Source organism: Bidens hawaiensis, unplaced genomic scaffold, assembly GCF_021521415.1.
Source record: "Bidens hawaiensis isolate Kalapana, Puna unplaced genomic scaffold, B.hawaiensis_p1.1 tig00025019_1, whole genome shotgun sequence".
Lineage (NCBI taxonomy): Eukaryota > Viridiplantae > Streptophyta > Magnoliopsida > Asterales > Asteraceae > Bidens > Bidens hawaiensis.
Genome location: NW_027493981.1, coordinates 113,033 through 128,386, shown reverse-complemented (window position 1 = coordinate 128,386; position 15,354 = coordinate 113,033). Strand labels below are relative to the sequence as shown.

The following is a 15,354-nucleotide window of genomic DNA, read 5'->3' as shown; positions in this document are numbered from 1 at the left end:
ATACTAAAATGATTTTGCTTTTCAACAACACAAAAAACTTTGAGTTACTTTAAATACAAAATCACATTCAAATTGGTGATCATCATGATATGACAACTTGTGTAAGTATTCTTCCAAATGCATGCCCGTTAACGATCGACCCAAGAGCTCAGATCCATTCTTGAGATTGTACAACATCCAAGCGTTGCACACGCTACCATGAGAATGATTTTCTTTTTACAATAGATATTATTTAAAAAGAGCATCTCCACCGGCATGACGTGGAGAGGTTTGTGTTGACGTGGACTGGAGCAAACGGACGAGCGGCGGTTTTTACCGGTGGAGGAAAACGGAGAGTTGGAGGTTGGTTTGAGATCACAAACGTTTGTGATGGAGTTGAAATGGGCCCACCATCAAGTTAAAAACAATAAATTGATGACATGTAGGCGGGCGGTGCCGGCGGCAATCACCGCCCCGGCGGCGTTGTTGGGGTCACCCAGCCGGCGGCAGACGGAGGAAGACGGAGGCAGGCGGCGGCAGACGGAGGAAGACGGATCGGTGGTTAGGGGAGCTGTGTTGTTTATGTTGGTGGGTAGGACCGTAGGTGAAGATATATAATACGGATCGGTGATTTTGTGAACATGCACCGTTCTGTTATGTTTTTTTTTTTTTTTTTTTTTTTATTGTTTTACATTTGTTTGACTAGGTTTCATGTGTAGCTGTTTGAAACAGAATAGGTTAACCATTTTATTTAAATCAAGTTTTTGTTTTACAAGGATTAATGTTGTTTGGGTGAATCCTAGTCTATTGTGTATGGGTCGGTTTTATGTTAAACTCATAACCATAGCCAATATATTGGTTAATGGATAGCCATAACAATAACCAATCCGTTATGGCGGTTTTGGTTAATCGGTTTTGGATGTTATAGCAAGTCGGTTATATGTCGGTTAACCGTAAGCAAAACAGTGTAAATTGACCTAAATATATAAATTTTTTAAAGCACGAAAAATATATAAATTTTTTTAAACATTAATTTTATTATTTTTTTCTGGTAACATTAAATATTTTTAAAGTAATTTTAAATAATAATATTATAAAATTAATATATTGTAAAAGTAATTTATTAAATATTAAAATAATAGTAAAAGTAGGTAATGATGTGAAAGATGAGGTGAGGGGTTTTTATTGGTTTATGGGTGGAGTAAAAAGTGGGGGTTTTTTAAAGAAATAATTAGAGTATGATGTGACGATGAGGTGACGGTTTGAATTGGTTTATGGATGTGGATGCTCTAAGACTATGTGTAGTGGTTTTAACTAATTGTTTAATTAAAGCGCCGCCTAGACGCCATGTAGACAAAAATGAATTCACACTAACACCTTTTAAATCAAGTGTAATGGTTTTAACTAATCATATTTATTACTTAGTCATTTTGTTATTTACTTAATATTTTATTAATCAATAATCATAATAACAAAATACTTGAATTAAGGAAAAGAACAAACGATACTTGAAATTTATAGGAAAAAGAAAACAAAGGATACTTGAAATAAAAAGAAAGATGCTAAAACGTTTTTTTTAGACTAATCGTTGGTATGATATTTGTCACGAATTTCGTTCTTCCTTTGCTCGAATATAGCACGATATTCGGGTGGTAAATAAGATAAGTCTTTTTTCAAGAAAAACAAAATCGATATCGATTTATTGGGTGCCTAGCTTCTATACTCTGTAATGGAGATAGGCGCTAAGTTCAATTTCCGTCCAATTAATTCCTTTATCTCCATTACATTTACCCAGTAATGGAGATAAAAGAATTAATTGGGTGGTAAAAATATGTGAAGGTGTACATTTATGGTAAAAGATTTTTTTGTTTATTAATGAATTACGCTTTAAATCCTACAAAAATATATTCCTAAATTGATAATACTCTATAATATTAACGCCGCTATGGGCTTGGCGGAAATTAAACTTAGCGCCTAGCTTCAATACTCTGTAATGGAGAAAAAGGAATTAATTGGAAGCCACATCACCTTTTAGCGCTTCATTGTTTAACCACTACGTGCCGTCTAACTATAAAAGAGAAGCACAAGTCTTATTTTGATTATTTTAATTGGTTTTTCTTTATTAAATAAATTAGAAATAGAAGTTGTTAACATAGTTTGATTTGCTTTGGTGGTATGAGAATCATGTTTCACATTTGCAATCCAAGTTCAAGTCTTTCCGGCAAATCTTACCCCTCTTATTTCATTATTTTCTTTCTTTCTTTTTTAGTTTTTTACTTTTAAGGTGCTTTTATAATTACCAGTGGAAGAGTCTGCGCTTTGCGATGGGAAATGGTACAATAACGCACGGCACCGAAACCGACCAAATTTATGTTGCCTTATCGGCTCAACGCTTGGGTTTTACCACTGTCCAAGTTTTACCGACTTGTGCGGCGTGTTGCGCCCGGTGAAAAACTAGTTATGAACAAGAGCTTTGTTCCAAACCGCAACCTCAAGAAGCATATCCTCCATTTAGACGGTCAAAACTTATGCTATAAAATTTCAATTTAAAACATGACATGCAGAAGCAACATGCCAAAACTTTTAAAAATTTGGGACTTGATAGTTATGCTTAGCGTGTGGATTTATAGGATCATATGTCATTAATAACGTTATGATATGTTGTGTCTTTTCACTTTTGTACATAGACCCAACAAAATCCTTGATGTTGGTAATGGGACTTGAGCAACAGTGCAAGGAATGAGACTTTTCTTGTTCAGAATGTTCTCAATGGTGGACACGAAGCTCGTCTTCCTTGGCTAGGAGCATAGCTATGAATACCATAACACAATCTCATGAATTCATGATCAAGCCTATGGACAATCTCATGATTAAGCCATATGGATATAATGAAACATAAGTATAATGTCTGTGTATATATATTAAGAAATATAGATTTGCCCCAAGAGAGAAGTGTAAAAACACCAACAAGGTAGGTTAAGTTCCATTTAGGCTGGTTATCAAAACAAATAAAAGTGAACACCATTTGGACCTCATTCTGGTTACCATAACCAAAAAAAAAATCCCTTCATCATATACAACTCCCATTAAAGGAGGATCAAAATTGCAATGAAACAGTATATAAAGAAGCTACAACCTTCTCCTAACTAGCTAGCTACATGGTTCATACAAAACTCAACCTTGCCTGCTAGTTCAGTGGCAGACAAAATCACTAACTGATTTCAGGTTTGTTTTGGGACTCCACGTCAGCATTTTCCTCTTGGGCAGCCTTGTACTCAAGATATTCCTCAAAAGGGTCACCACCCGAAGAATCACTGTCATCGTCTCTCGGTGAAGATACAGAAAAACCTGATCAATAAACGGTTAGTCAGAGTTTGACAAGTCATTGATTATAGCAATAATCTTAATCTGGCTAGGCTAACCTTTTCTTGAGTTAAACTTTCGGGTGTGACGTCTAATAAGCTGCTTAGTCTTTGTTATGGTAAGTTGTCTAGCAAAAGGAGAATAATCTTCATTATCACTCCATTCACCAGGCATTGGTTCTTCTCCTTCATTTCTCATGGTCCTTAACACAAACGCCTTGGCCTTACGCTGTTGTATAGAGAATAAACCTCTCACCGAGGTCACAAATCCATCCCCTGCACCATCAGCAGCTCGTCTCAATCCAAGATTATCCTCACCCTCACTGTCCTGATCAAGGGTAGGTACATTTGCAAGATTTGGTTCTTTGTGTGCTGTCTTGTCTTTGAACTTCTTACCCTGCACCGACCAAATTGTTAATCAAAGAATAATAATAATAATAATAATAATAATAATAATAATAATAATAATAATAATAATAATAATAATAATAATAATAATCAGTCAGGTTCAAATTTACCTGCATTCCGGTGACTGACTTGAGGACACTCCAGATAACATGCTTTTGTACTCTGGCAAAAAGCTTCTTCCAAGTTCCAGTGAATTCAGCACGGTGGAATGGATCCATTAGAAGTTTTAGATCACTTACAGCAAATCTAGGCCCTTCATAGGTCACTAGTAATTCAACCTGATGACAGTTGCAAAATATTATTATTGTTATTATTATTATTAATATGTGAGAAAAATGACCTTTAATATCCACCTGACTTATCTTGATGTTATGAAACTCTCTCAACACTTCAGGCTTGCCCTTTTTGTCATTACTTGGTTTTCCTGGCTTCTTGTCTTCTTGGCCCGCTTTTGAAGCTTTTGAGTTTTTAGAAGATTTTGCGGTTTTTGAATCCTTGGACTTTGGTTTGTTACTCAATTCTTCCTGCTCTAGAGAGCGCATTTCTTCTAGAAGCTCATTAGCTACGGATTCGGCCACACTTTCTTCCCATGCTTTATCAAAGGAAGAACTTCTTTTCAACTCACTTGCTGGTTTCCCTTTCTTTGATGCCTGCAGCAAAATCATTAATAATGGCAATTTAGATATAAATGGGTTCATTCGGGTTGTTTTTGCAGTGAAATGAGTAAAATAAATTAAAAGGTTTCCTTAATATATCAAATGGTTCAAAAGTCACCAAAAGTTTATTTAAACGCATAATACATCATAAATAATTTTAGCTAAAGTTATAACTTATACTGAAGTATTTTTTAAGTACTAACCAAGGGATCAACTGTGTTTGATTTGGTGGAGCCTTCTAACTCTTTTGTAACATCATTCCCTTTTTTTCCACGTCGTAAACCAGCAGTTGTTGAGACCTTCCAAACTTCCTATTTGCCAAAAAGTGACATTCAGTTTCACTGTTTTCTAAAGTCAAAAGTAGAAATATTAGTATTTATGATCGGCTGTTATACCTGACGGCGGTGGCTATCTTGTTCCTCTTCAGGAAAGAAATACCCCCACATCATGCGGTACATGGTCTCAGTCAAATGTATTTTCAACGGGTAGACATCTGCCTGTTTATACATAATAAACAGTGTATTGATTAAAACACAAAAATCTTCTACTTGCTTTGTTCCATTCCATGAATTGTTTTAAATACCTGAAAGAGTTCAATGGGTGAGGCACCATCCTTTGGAGCACCTAGTTTTGCATCTACTCGAATCATCACTTTCCTGCAGCGCCATAAAAATATTAAATAAAAACCATGAGATTATAAGAATAAAGGTTTGTTTACATACTTTCCCCATTCTGAAGGAGGATTCCAGGCTGCCAGAAGAGTATCAGATTTAGCATTAGGCAGACAGTTTTTAATAACACAATACTTTATTGTGAATCTAGCAACACCAATATCTTTGTAATCTCTGTCAAAATCATATATCTGCATATATGTTTGTTTAGCAGTGAGGGTAAATAAGCAGAAAAATAAAAAAGAAAATGAAAAGGTTTTACCATGTCATTTATCTCAATCTCCGAAATAGGTTTCCCATCCAAAAGCATGCTCCATGCCACCTTTTTCAATTTGAAGGATAGACCCATAGCACATGGTGGACCCTTATTCTTCTCTTTCTCCATTAGCCTTTCTTGTGCAGCTTTCCTCGAAACCACCTTCAAAGAAGCAGCCGCGGCCTTTCTCACTTTTTGTGCATTTATCACTTCGTTCCTAAGTTTTTGTACCTGCCAGTTTATACCCGAAATTCAAAAATGACAAAATAATATTATGATACAACATCTGTTTTATTTAAAAAAAGAAAAAAAAGAGTGTTACCAGTATGGATCTGCTGCCAGTTACCATCCACATATCACCTTCTTTTTCCATAGACATATCTATAGCAGTAACCGTAGGAATAGCAAGCTTTCTGATATCATCATGAAGCAAGTTTTCGGCTCGTTCCTTTTGTTCAAGGTTGATGCGTTCTATGTCTACCTCTTCAACACCCTCAGGAACCACCTCATTACCTTCATCCTCTATCTCTTCATCATCTTCTGCTGCTTTTGTAACACTGCTTTTCTCATGCCTAAATTACAAACTTTATTCAAATCAACGCTAGGAATCTCTAACTCTGACCATGATTATCAAACACTAACAAGTTTATATTACAAACTTTAACTTCACTGACATGGTTTCTTTATGAAAGAGAAACTTACTGTGGAGGCCGGGCCATGAGCGTATTGCTCAAAGAATCATTAATAACTTGAAACTGGCGAGATGTCATAGTTGCAATTATATTATCAGTATTAAATGCAAGTTCCTTCAAAGGTTTTACCTGTAAAACAAAGGTTTTAACTTAGGCTTTAGCATTGATTTTATTGTCTGAAATTAAATGCAAGTTCCTTAAAAATCACATTGTTCTTCACTGAAATTCAAAAGCAGGAAATCTTTAATGGCCAAGCGGCTTAACCTATAATGATTTACTCAAAATGAAACGGGTCAAAAGTTGCCCAAAAAGGAATAATATCACGTCATTAAAAAAATGATATTGTAATCGTATGTTGCACATTTTCTGTTTATAAAAGAATTAGATAATAAGTGTTTGACCCGCCCATTCTGACTCGTATCAACCCTGTAGTGCAGATATATATACCTTCAAATCCTGAGTTCCAGGTTTGTTCTGGGTGTAGCGGAAGTACATAGAACATGGCATAAACACTTGTTCAAGTAAGGTCCCGGTTCGCTTAAATTTAGGTGAGCTTTTACGTATCTTTGCTAGCCACTGTACCCCAGCCCCAGGGTCAACATCAGTTGGCGCCACATGAGCCTGCACATGTTCCAACATCACAGACACCTCTGACCGGTTCCATATCAGTTCAGGTTGCTTTTCAGCATTAATGTCCCCCCCATCACTCACTGCCTGCTCAATCACCTCTATGCCAACATTTACAACTTTATGAAACGAACGAGATAAAACTCGGCCACTAGCAGCAGCAAGCAAAAATCTACCCTGTTCACCATAATGTATCCATCCTTTATAAACCAAATGATAAAAGCAATACAGAAATTGTTTTAAAAGCGCGGTTCTAGCACCTCAACAACTTACATTGGCCTCCTCAGAGTGGAAATTGAATTGTGGCCCTATAACATTTACCATGAAATTACATGTGCCCTCCTCTTCCTCCTCAGAGCCATCAACACTCACATGTTTTGCTGTAACAAAAACACTACATACTGAGTGTTCTATAAACAAAACCCTAATTATGATTACATTTCGAGGTGGCAGTTTCGTCTAGTTTATGTAAGAACAAGTTGATTTGGGTTGTGCTTTATCTCAGAAAGAATCAAGTAAAAATATTTAGCTAAAAAGAGATCAAGTCAAATGAATTGAAAGTCACCAAACATCCATTTTTTGTAGCAATAATCATGATGAAAAAACACTTGCAGAAAACCGTTTTAGCATGCCACCCAAAGCAGCCCATGTGCCAATAGATACATGTTAAACAAATTCTTTAACGTGGCATAGCACGTACCAGTATCATCAAATGCTTGATGTTCGACTTTATTTGGATTTGATGGAGACTGATCTGACGTTGGTGCTTCCTTTTGACTTAAAGGACTTCCTGTTTGAGCAGAAGAAGGTGCCTTTGAAACATCTTCTTGAACAGGTTGACTATTGCTTTGATCCTGGGTCTCCTCAAGCAGTTTCCTCTGGGCATATTGACGAGAGGGAGACGCTTTTGGTGGTGCAACGGCTTTACTTAACTCACCACCCCATGACATCATACCATTTCTGTTTTCAATAGTCAAAAGCAGCTTCAATCCATATACAAAAACCCTCTGGCAATTATCAGCCACCACCACATTATATCCATCATCATCACTTGGGTCTGATCTTTCTCGTTCATCATTATCGGATACAGGTGCCGCGTATTTCATCTCGATACTTTTGTTGCAAGCTTCCTGCCATGCTAACAATCTAGAACAATCTGCTTTCGGGGATTGTTTTCTGATAATAAAGTAATCAGATGATAATATAAACCCATCATCACGATGCCGATCAGTGGTTCCAACTGCATTACAAGAATTATCATTAACAACTCCATCTTGTGAGGCTGCTTTTTTAGATGTTTGAACTTTAATAACACGTGTGGAATCATCTTTATTCAGAAACACCTTGGGCATATGAAGATCAATCCCTTGGTAAACAACAACAAGAAGATCGCATGGGCTATCAAATGTAAACTTTTGCTTTCCACGACCCAAATACATTTCAGATTTTATCTTTGACATTTTAAAAGTCAACCCTTTAGCTGGATCACTTTCATCCAACGACATATGCCTTATAAGGGTTGGAGTTGAATCGACACGAACCATAAACTCTGTCATCACTTTGTCTAATGACAGGTTGCCAGATCTCGGAACTCTTGGTACACCAAAACGAGGGTAACGAGAGAAAAACCGTAATTTAACTGGAGGGAGGTAATTTAAGTTCATGAACTTTATAAGCCAAGCAACATCATGAGGAGCTACATTAATTGTGGGTGAATGATCAGTTGGTGAGTCAGTAGAAGGTCTAAGTGCCAAATTTACCCTCATGGAGAGTGAAGTAGATCTAAAAGGATCGTATATATATTCACGTGCAACGCCTTCAGAAGGAAGCGCAAACAGAAAATGGTTAAGTGGGGTACCAGAATCACAACCCCAGTCCATTGCAACTTCAAGAATAAGAGTTGGTGCAACTAAGAAAGCACACATTTCGCCTGCTGGTGGTTTGGTGGTTGAATTCCTTAGCAAATATTCTAAACTGGTTGTGAATATCTTCAACTCTTTTGCAGAAACATAAATACGCCCATCGGATTGTTGGATTTCCATGTATCTAGAACACATTTGGAATTTATCTGATTTTTCATACGGGTCAATGGTAGCAAGAATATTAAATATTGTTTCGGAGAAAGTTAAGGTTGTGTTTCCATGAATATAGTTTCTCATTTCGTCCCACCATGGCAGGCTTTTTTCTTTCTTTGGAGGGATAATAAAGGGATTCGGGTTTCTAACGCTTAAGTTGGCCCTGCGTAAGGCTACCGTGAAGGAATAGCTCAAATCAGCTAAAGGTGGTTCAAAGCCCACACCAAAGGATACTTCACCTTTCTCAAAATGCAAAGGTAAATCCAGAAACGTTTTCATTGGCGGAGTTGTGCCACTAACAGAACGATACATTTCCACTTTCCTCCATTTACCGATATAAACTTCAGTCAGAGTTTGAGGCTGAAAAGGTGTTGCCTGCAATCATTCAAAAACTTAATTATTTATTGCATACATATAGTTCTGGCCCTGACAAACTATGAAAACAATCTGTCAATATAACTAAAACACATAAAATTTCTGGTACAAAACTAAATACCTATTATCAACATTATGCATTAAACAATATAGGCATACTGCTAGGCATCATTAGCAAAGATGTAAATGTATGATGCCTACTTACCAGAGTATGAAACATACAGAATTTTCTTCTAAGTAACACTAAGAATCTTGTACTATGTTGTGTCCAACAAGTTTATATTTTAGACACTCTTTCTTCCAAAATTAGGCGCCGTGTCTTTGTAGTTTTTGTTATTTTTAGGGAAAGTTACCAAACTAGTAAAGTTGACCAACCTTTTTACCAAAATAACCAGAAAAAAAAGGCCCCAAGCCCTAGGCTGAGCCCTTAAAAGCGCTGGCTAAGCCTTCTGGCTATACTAAAAAAAGCCCCTAGCGGCAGGCTAAACACTAAAAAAAGCCCCAAGCCGCAGGATAAGCACTAAAAAAAGCACCTAGCCGCAGGCTAAAAACTAAAAAAGCCCCTCAACGGTGGCTAAACACTAAAAGAAGCATCTAGCCGCCGGCTAAGCCCTAAGTTTCAGTTACTATCATGGAATTTTCTTGGTCAACTTGACTATTTTGGTAAATTTCCCATAATATCATGGAAAATACCTTGTATAAAGTGCCACAAATGGGCCGTATTACCTATATGAGAAATACAATTAGAATTCTGTTTTCATTATACTATCATCAATGTGGAGAGTTGGTCGGCAGTAGCGTATTGCAGTTAGCGTTCTAAATATCATTTTGTTTATACAGCATTACATGCATAAAAAGATATATACCACGGTGGTTACCTTCCCCTTAAAGTGTTTGCCAACGGTGATATTCAGAAAATCTTATAACTTTGTGTTTTGTTGCAGTCTACATGAAAAATTGAATACTTAAACAAAAGACAAGGAAACGCTATATTATGACCTGTTGAGCTAGCACGAGCCGACCTTCACATTTACCAGAAGTTGCAGCAAGAAGAGGATATGAATAGTCTCTTAACTGAACAACAAGCAATCCCGCCTGCAAATTAAGGTTGCATCCATAAACACGAGCAAATGGAATGTTGCTTTCACGAGCAACTGGATCAAGTTTCTGTACAACTTCTATCATCCCCGCCTCACCCCCTTCGATTGCTGTCAACGTTAAATCAAGGGCTGTACCAGTAACGGAGAAAAGAGATGATCTTGATGCACTCAACTTAAACCCCGACTCAAATCCTTCACGACACGCACCTGAGCCTTCTGAAATCACAAGATTTTGACACGCTTCGTAATAAGACCGAAATAATTTCTTATAAAGTTCCTCCTTTTGTTTTTCGATTGATGATGCATCAGACGCACATGTTCTATCTTTACCATCTCTTTCTTCATGATTAGGGGCCACGATATCGGCAACAGCAGGAGATTTGGATAAATTATCTAGAAAATTTAACCGAACCGCCATTTCATGAGCATCTTTCTTCCTTAAACGATAGTGTTCATCAAGCCATCCTTGTAAGGGTTCCTCCTCAATTTCAGCGGTTAGCTTCCGTACATACAATTTCACACGACCAAGTTTTGAAGAGCTCGGTTTTTTTGCACACGAACTCTCACTTTCTTTCTTGAAAGGAAATACTATTTTCTTTTTGGCTGCCGCAACAAGCTTTAACGCTCGGATCATTTCCTCAACAGAATCATCAATCGCACGCAGCTGCAACCTAAACGGCAAGCAAATATGCATATCGAGACCTTGAACCACATAATCCCATTTGACATCTGGCTCTGAGCCACTCGGGATTCTTGAAAGTTGCATTCGACCACTTCTGAAAACTCGCACCGAGTTGAAACTAAACATCAACCCCTCTAAAAGTACACCTATTTGTGCATTTTCAGAGAAAATCGACTGAACCTGAATCATGGTCTCGACACCATCTCCGGCTTCAGCAGTTACAGTAAGCATCTCCACATCAATGGCAAAAAGAGATTCTCTCTTCTTGTGGCTTCTTTTAACCGGAGCTTCTTTCTTGATCTCATGATCCTGTGGTTCTTGAAGCTTATGATTGTGCATGATGAGCTTCAACCGTAACCCCAGTTCAACCAACGCTAACTGAACATCCGGATCCCACCAGGCGGTTATACTAGTCGCACTGAAAAGAGAACAAATGGATGTCCCTCCAGCTCTCTTTACAAACTTTGCTTTCTGCATGTCAAACAACGCCACGTTCGGGGTACACGTGTCCTCTGTAATCTCACGGTATGCTGACGTGACAGTATCAAGCTCCACCTGAGTCAGCTGTTTCTCTTTGTTCAAAGACAAACTCAACTGAACAATCTCTAATCCGATCGAACATTTTACCGTTTTATACTTAACGGATGCTACTTTTGCAGTACGTAGAGTGCCATCAGGCAGATTAGTAATAAGAACACGGCCACCTTGCGATCCATAATTCACACGTTTTGGGTCGTCAACGATTTCGTTATCCAAACTTACATCGCCACATATATTTACAGCACACCGTTGGAGATTAAACTTTACCAGTCGGACCCCTTTCCCCGATGATTTAACTGGAGGGGCTGGTTCACTTTGAACAGGTGGAGCAGAAGAAGAAGATGGTTTTTTTAAGAACGTCTTGAACCATAAAGCTGTAGATAATAAGGATTCGACGCGTGTGAATGTTAAGCACATGCCAATACCGATGACATCAACGGATAGCACTAACTGTTGAGCTGAATCCACTTCTTTTTTGCCAAATTCAAGAATAATCTTTGATATATGCAACACTGCATCCGTGTTTGTTTCCACAACAAAATGGGTTGATTTCAAAGATTCTTGGAAGTCGTCGGCCATCTGCCAAGTCAAATCACCGAGTTCAAAGTGAACTGCATTGGATGTGTTGTTGGCAAAGGCATGTGAAGACTGCAAGCAACCCTGCACAAGATGGAAACTAATTTAACCGTCAAAAGAAAAGTAATAAATTGTACAGTTTGAAAGGAACCCCTTACATGATAAAGCAGCAATCCATCCATATTAACAAGTGCAATGGCTGTTTCTGGAGATGAGTAAGTGAATGTCCACACAATGATCTTAAATTCTTCACCTACTGGATGCCCACGTTGTTCCTTTGGTGCAGTCTTTTTCTTCTTTGGGGGCTGCAACTGCATCAATGGCTTTAATCTTGCCATAATTATGTTCAACTGTGTGCCTCCAAGCTTAATATCGATTTCAGATTTTATAGGCGAGGTAGGCTGCAAAAGAAAATTAGTTTATAAACTGGCCGCCCAAGTGAAACACATCTTCAAATTAGTTTAAATTTGAAAAAGTGACCTGTAATGGAATAAAAACAAATGAAAGAACAGCAAGCTTCTGTAAATTAAGAATACAACTGCCATCTTCTTTAAGAATCTAGAAAAAGAAGATGTCACAATGAATATTAATTAATTATTAGTATTAGAAAGAATGAGAAGCTGATGTTTGTACTTACATGAATCTCACTGAAATCTAATTCAAGATCAAGACGCGTGCTTTCTCCAACATCCTCAACAGATAGCGACTTTATGCTCTTGAATTGGACGGCTGTGATGCTGTTCTCCATTACAACACGGTGCTCTTTATGTACAAACTTTACATCTAACTTTGGCAGAGTGAGGGAAAACTAGCACACACAGAGAGTTTATCAACAATCATGCTTATAATGATTAATGACTCTATTAAGCTTTGACAAATTGGGTCAAAAGCGCTTACTAACCTTTTCAGGGAATAAAGGAGTGTTCTTTGTGATAGCTGCAAGCGTAGCATGCTTATTTTGCTCCTTTTTGGCAGCAATGTCAGATTGAGTGATAGGTTGTACAGGTTCATCAACATGAGTGTCACATGATTTCTTGTTTTTGGAAATCAAATCTTCATTTAAGTCTACACTAATCTCTCCCAAAGATAAATCTACGTTTTTAACATTCACACCTGTTTCTCTGCAAAAAGAAGGTGAGCAATTAGAAGACCATTTAAGAATCAGGAAGAAAAAGATAAAGAATAAAAGCTAGATAACAGCTTGCTTACAGATATCCAAAACACATTTAGATGCTAAGTGAATATTATATAAAATTCAAGTACAGCAAATACTTGGAAGAAATTTGAAAAATAAAGAGAAAGCAAACCTATGAGAACCAAACTCGAACAAGAGACCAAATTCTTCACAAATAAAGTGAGCAGAGGACTTCTCTATTGTGGATGCATCTCCTGTAGCATCATGTGGTTCTCCCAGATGGACAGCTATAGGCAAAATATGCAACTTCAAATACATAGAAGGCTTGGAACCTTGATCTTTAGACATATCAACCCCCAATTCTTTAATTTCTAGAGTACCTTTCGGTGTCTGTCTCAAATTTGAACGAAAAGAAAGCCAAATAATGAATAATTCAAACCACTTTAGAAACAAAAGACAAAGCCATATATACTTCTAAAACTGATTAAAAATAAAAGCCATAACAGTAAATGAGTCCACTTCTATACATGTGGCAGAGTGGGCGAGTTGGGTAAAAGGGCAAAATGGATGATTTGATATGTGTTAAAACATGATTCCACAAACTAAATTTTACTACAACATTAATATTATTTTCTGTGTAAAGTGATTCAAGAGGTTTAAAACTTTTAAAACACATATCGTGTATGACTCACTCCTAGTAATTTTAAAAAACATTTCTTGTATAAAAAAGATATAATCAACCCATTCTAGGTAAAAGGGGTCCCTCGTGCCAGCTTGTATAGATAACAGTATCAGGACTCTGATCATGCAAACATGAAGCCATTGTATTGTATGACTAAACATTCAAGGTGCGACATAATTTGATGAACCATAAACAAAAACAGACTTAATGAACAAGCGGAAACATTTGTAACAGAAAATTACCTTCACGGCCAACTCTCTAACAGAAATAGACAAAAATCTTGCAATGTTAGCCACAGCCATCACCTTTCCTTTCCCTGGCTTACTGCCAGAGCTCTTTTTGTGTTTCCTTGATGTTGGCTTTTTATAACTTTTGTCAGAAATTCTTGTAACAACCTCTACGTCGGCAATCAACAGCTGCAGTTTTGGGTCCCTAGAAATAAAATCACCTCCTAGATTAACCAAGGATTGCTGCAGGCAAAGTTTGATTTCACCAACCGAAACAGATTCAACAGCCCCCTGTGAATTTCCAACAAGATGAACATGTCCATTAATATATAGATAGAAGTAATTAAAAATATAGAAATTCTAACAGGACGGACTCATGTACTTATTAGGTTCACTGGGTGGTCATTGTATTAGTTTTAGAAAGTGATGATAGAAGAAGTGGAGTATATACCCACCCTTTGAAACTTGATCCTAACATCTTTCAAGCGTCTGAACCCGCAAAGTCTAAAACCCACAGATGCTTTGAGGACCCGGCTCAAAAACAAAGCCACTATCCTGGAAGCAAATCTGAAAAAGCATGCGCGCATAGGCAGGCAAAAAGTATATTAATAGATATATGTTTGATTGATGACATAAGTACGATTAAGTAGTTATTGTTATTATTGTTGAGTTATTGGTACTGAAGTCGAAAGTATACTTTGCATGGACCAATCACGTACGTAGATAAAAACCAATTAAGTCCTCAAAATGAAATATTTACTGAATTATATATGTATGAGCACGAATAATCAAGCTGAGGGCATATATATAAAAGAAAGAAAACATGCGTTGAAATGGTACTACTCACAATAAGAAGAGCCATAAACCGAGTGATATGAAGAGGAACGTGAACAGGAATTTGGCCGGAGACATAATAATAATAATAATAATAATAATAATAATAATAATAATAATAATAATAATAATAATAATCGTTTCTCCTATTTCTGTTCAGATTTCATCATTAATTTCCACGACGACCTAGAACAGAAGAACATCAGGGATGGGGATGAGGATGAGGATGGAATGGAAGAGGTCAAAAACGGACGTACGATTGATTGATTTCAAGGAGGAGGGAAGGAATGCGTCGATCCGTAAAATGCTCAGTTGCGCGGCTAAATATAGTCCCCAACTTATCTATCAATTTTCATTTCATTTCGTTTAACAAAATTTCTTTCTTTCTTTCTAGGTATACTAGTAATGACTTTCTAATATACGTCCCTCGTTATTATTATGCATTCAATTTAATAAATATTTTCCATTTTGGCATAT

At 37.1% G+C, this 15,354-nt stretch overlaps 1 pseudogene; it reads right to left on the bottom strand.

Annotated features, from left to right (window-relative positions):
• Positions 1 to 3,190: 3,190 nt before the first annotated feature.
• On the bottom strand, positions 3,191 to 14,955 carry LOC143570698 (protein SABRE-like; annotated as a pseudogene).
• Positions 14,956 to 15,354: the final 399 nt, after the last annotated feature.